Below are 5709 nucleotides of genomic sequence, written 5' to 3'. Positions count from 1 at the left end.
CAATACACTGTAGGCATTATCTAAGGGTCTTTACTGCGTTTCTTCAAGCTTAACTGCTCTTCCATTTTACCGATGTGGTAACGTCCCTGACTGGTGATCGCCAAACTGGGGTTCGAGTCCCGCTCAAACTCGTTACTTCCTTTGGTCGCTGCAACCTCACCATCCTTGTGAGCTAAGGATGGGTGGGTTAGGGGAGCTTATAGGTCTATCTGCTGAGTCATAAGCTGCCATTGCCTGGCCCTCCTTGATCCTAGCTTGGGTGGAGAGGGGGCTTAGGCACTGATTATTTGTATATATGCTGAGTCGCTAGGGCATTGTCCTGTTCGATAGGACAATGTCACTGTCCCTTGCATCTGACATTCATGAGTGACCTTTAAAACCTTGCAAATCGCCAAATCCTCTTCCTTTCTTTCATATTGCTGTTCAGCCTCTTTCAAGTTTTACTTCTTAGTAAAATAGACAATTCCTCCAGTTATAATTGGTGGCTGAATGGCCTTCCAAGTCCCAGCGATGGGGTACATAACCCAAATTCATAAATCCAATCCAATCCAATGCCATTGGTTCTCTGGTATAAGGGAAGTTCATCTATTGGTGTGGTTTTAACTCTCGTGGCAAATTCACTCTAGCGATTTTTTTTTCAGAAGCTTCCTGTAAAGGTGAAATTAAAAATGTTTCTCTGTTTTACAGATAATAATAATAATAATAATAATAATAGTAGTAGTAGTAGTAGTAGTAGTAGTAGTAGTAGTAGTAGTAGTAGTAGTAGTGGTAATAGGATAGTCTTTTTGTTCGATCGGTAAATGTTCTAAAGGGAAGAAGTAGAGGTATAGTGCTTCGGATTTATATATATTAGCTGCATTGGTATAATTCTTCATACTCACATACAGAAACACTTACATATGTATATATATATTTATATATATGTGAATATATGTATATATATATATATATATATATATATATATATATATATATATATATATATATAGATATAGATATATATATATATATATATATAGAGAGAGAGAGAGAGAGAGAGAGAGAGAGAGAGAGAGAGAGAGAGGAGAGAGAGAGAGAGAGAGAGAGAGGAGAGAGAGAGAGAGAGAGAGACTAAAATTTGTAATTCAATATCCTGTTATCATTCCATATCTTGTATAACAGCACTTGATTAGTAAAATTTGCTTATAGAGTAAATATTTAATCTTAATTTGATGTAACGTCTTCTGTTATAACCATATGAATTAAAACAAGGGTAATCATAGATTATCTTTAGATATTTCTTCTTCCAGGTAAGCTTGCAGAGACGAAAAATACTTGGTTGGAAATGATTGTGGTAGGAGAAGGTAAGGTAAAATAATCATTTAAGAGATGATACTAAAAACGTCTCTAAAGTTTTTTTTTTTTTTTTTTTTTTTTTTTTTTTTTTTTTTTTTTTTTTTTCATGCTGATAATTTGGTCTGTCGTTTTGCTGGTGAATTTCCTGTTTGTGGATATATGGTTTGCAGTCCATAAAATCAATCTCTCAGCTTTTGTTAGTTTCTTGTTGGTAATGGGGTTTGTTTTTTGTTTTAAAAATTTTAAAACCTTTTGGAATTAATGCAATTTTTAGAAACAACACACTCAAGAATATATTGATAAAAAATTCCCCAAAACGGATTAACGGATGTATATACGAAATTCCATGCAATCAATGTAATAAACGATATATTGGTCAAAGTGGCAAAGCACTAGAAACTCGATTAAAACAGCATAACTATAATGTAAGAACGGGAAACATTGCCAGCAGTCTTTTTCAGCATATGAATGAGTGTAACCACGCTATTAATTGGAAAGCTGCTAAAGAACTTATATTTTGCAGAGATTTTGTTAAAAGAAATATCATTGAAATAGTTTTAATTAAGAAAAATTTCGAAGATCTGCTTAACACCAGTTCAGGTATGTACAAACTGGATGAATTTCTTGTAAACAACATTTTTAAACAACTAACTTTTAAGTAATTTGTAATTTGCTCATTTTTTATGTTTTACGTCATCACAGAGGTTTCTTTGTATTCTAATTGTATTTTTAAACCATAAGACCGTGAAGAGGTGTAATAATAACACGAAAGCGCTTGTCCAATCTTCGTTTCCTTTTTCCTCCCGGCCTGCTGTCACACACACACACACACACACACACACACACACACACACACACATATATATATATATATATATATATATATATATATATATATATATATATATTTAATAAGTGTTTGTGTGTGTTACATATCAAAATTGCAAATTAAAGTTATTTTTTTTTATCTGGAATTCTGGTACTGATCCATACAGTTCTATATCAACAATTGATTATGATACGAGATATTATTAATATTCCTTATCCTTCATCGGCATTATTGACGCCGTTGGCGCTACAGAGAATATAGTTATTACTCCATCTATTCCCTCGAACATTTCGCAAGCGAATATATATATACGAACTCTATATGGCAGCTCCCCTGGTCACTTCGTACCTGAGTGAGCTCAGATGCTGAATGAAGTCGTCCCAATTTCCCAGTCAACGGAAATTCTGATGGAATATTGGACTCTCTCACTGGGCGGTCATTCACCCCTCTTCTCATTGCACCCTCTCGTCTGGGGCTTCTCTCATTTCTCTTATTTAATAGATCGGTGTTAATTTGGAGGTTTTGCGTATTGATGTTTAAATGGTATGTTTTCTATTTTTTGGTAATAAATTTTTGTATGCAATGCATTGGTATAGATTATTGTATATATATATATATATATATATATATATATATATATATATATATATGTGTGTGTGTGTATACATATATATCTATATATATATATATATATATATATATATATATATATATATATATATATATATATATATATATATGCATATATGTATATATTTATATATACATACACACACGTGTGCGTACATATGAATTTACCCTCATTACAGGAAACAGCTTAATGTTAAAAAATAATATATATATATATATATATATATATATATATATATATATATATATATATTATATATATATATATATATATATATATATATATATATATATATATATATTATATGTGTGTGTGTGTTTGTGTGTCATCATTAGATCTAGAACAAAATACCTCTCGAGCAAATTTATGTTAAGAAAGATATTATCTTTGACCTCTTGCCAAGAACTGTTCGATCTCTCTGAGCATTCCTAATAGATGATGTATTGATTGGATTACTCTCTCTCTCTCTCTCTCTCTCTCTCTCTCTCTCTCTCTCTCTCTCTCTCTCTCTCTCTCTCTCTCTCTCTCTCTCTCTCATGATGAATCATAATTCTTGCCTGCCCTATTGTTCGTCAATTAAAGCGTTAAATAAGTTGAATGTTTCTTTTTTAAAGATGGAGTTTTGACGACTAATGATGGAAGGTAGACGGTAAGTCCACTAGAATGTCATTAATGACTAGGTATTAACAGTTAATTCTAATAACCTTCTCCATCATGGTGCTCTTGAGTACACAGTATTCTAGAAGTTTTATTCCACTTGTGACCAAGTTGTGGAATGATCTTTCTAATCGGGTAGTTCGATCGTCGGAACTTTAAAAGTTCAAATTTCCAGCGAATGTTTTTATGTTGAACAGGCTAACATAAGTCTCTTTTCATAGTTTATATATGATAGATCTGTTTTAATGTTGTTTTTGTTCTTACAATATTTTAATTACCTATTACTTTGCTTGTAGTTTATTTATTTCCGTATTTCCTTTCCTCACTGGGCTGTTTTTCTTTGTTGGAGCCCTTGGGCGTATAGAAACCTGGTTTTCTAATTAGGGTAATAATGGTGGTGGTGGCTTGATGAAGTGATGATTATGATGGGTTTGATGATAATGCTGGAGTTATGATGAAGCACCCCACTCAATATCTTAGTTAACAAATCTTTAAATGACGGACATTTATTGTGAAATATATTCTTGACTTCAGTGATATGGTAATAGCAACCACAAAGTAAGAAATATTGAAGAATAATTTATATAGATGAAAATGTCAGTTACATGGTTCCTTGTATACTTTGATATGTTCAAGACTAAATGAGATACAGAACTTTTTCTTTGCATCGATTAATGCCTAGGAACTTGTGTAATATATAAAAAGATCATATTAGGCCGAGTAGAAAGACAGCTAGACTTTAATCAACCAAGAGAGCAGGCAGGTTTTAGAAGTAGGTATTCAACAACTGACCATAATCATGTAATTCAACAGAGTATGACAAATCACTATGTAAGGCATTTATAGACGAGGAGAAAGTTTTTGATTCTGTCAAAACGTCAGCGGTAATGAAAGTCCTTCAAAGACAAGGAATAGACGAATCTTATGTTAAAATACTTGAAGATATTTATACAGGAAGTACAGCAATTCTCTAAACTGCATAAAGATAGCGTAAAAATTTCGATTGCGAAAGGGATAGACAGGGAGACCCCTTCTCTCCTAAATTATCCTCTCCATGCCTAGAAGAATTTTTAAGAATTTAGATTGAGAAAATGTTGGAATTAATATTAATGGGGAATACCTTAACACCTTAAGATTTGTAGAGGACATAGCTGTGTTTTGCTAATCGTGGGATAAATTACAAAAGATGATAGAAGATTTGAATAGAGAAAGCAGAAATGTAAGACTGAAAATGAGTATGTGTAAAACCAAGATAATTTTTCAATGAAAAGTCTGAGAGTCATTAAATAAATTAAGGACGAACCTCTAGAGATTGTTAATGGATATATGTACTTAGTACAGACAGGAAGTGTTTCTCCACGACCCGAGACCGAAATGAAAAGAAGGATAATTATGGGATGAAGAGCATTTGGTAAATAAAACAAGATCATGAAAAGCTGAATGTCACTTTCACTACAAAGAAAAGTACTTAACCAGATGGTCCTACCATTATTAACTTATGCATCAGAAACTTGGAGGCTTACTAAAGCTTTAGAACATGAGCTAATTACATCCCAAAGAGTTATGGAGAGGACAATGATGGGAATAACGCCAAGAGACAGAAGGAAGAGCAACATGGAAACAAGAGCAACCTAAGTATAGGATATTCTAACAACATGTAAGAAAAAGAAGTGGACAGAGGCAGGACATATAAAGAGAATGATAGATAAAAGATTGACATTAAGAATAACAGAATGGGTCTCTGGATATTGCAAATGGAACAGAGGAAGGAAGAGAAGACGATGGATTGACGAGGTAAGATAATTTGCGGGTGTAGACTGCCATGGAAAGACGAGAAACAGACGGGAGTGAAAGGATATGTCGGTTCCCTTCGTCATGCAGTGGGCTAGTTACGACTGATGAAGATGATATTTTATACACACACACACACACACACACATATATGTATATATATATATATATATATATATATATATATATATATATATATATATATATATATATATATATATATATATATATATAAACTTGGTGCCAATATATTTATGTATGTACATAAATATATTTATATCAAAAGGTTATATATTTTGTATATATATATACCCTGTATATATATATATATATATACCCTGTATATATATATATATATATATATATATATATATATATATATATATATATATATATATATATATATACACATACACATATACATATATAAATATATGTGTGTATGTATGTTTGTTTGTATTATCTG

Source organism: Palaemon carinicauda, chromosome 29 (assembly GCF_036898095.1).
Source record: "Palaemon carinicauda isolate YSFRI2023 chromosome 29, ASM3689809v2, whole genome shotgun sequence".
In the NCBI taxonomy this organism is placed as follows: Eukaryota; Metazoa; Arthropoda; class Malacostraca; order Decapoda; family Palaemonidae; genus Palaemon; species Palaemon carinicauda.
This window is presented reverse-complemented; position numbering follows the sequence as displayed.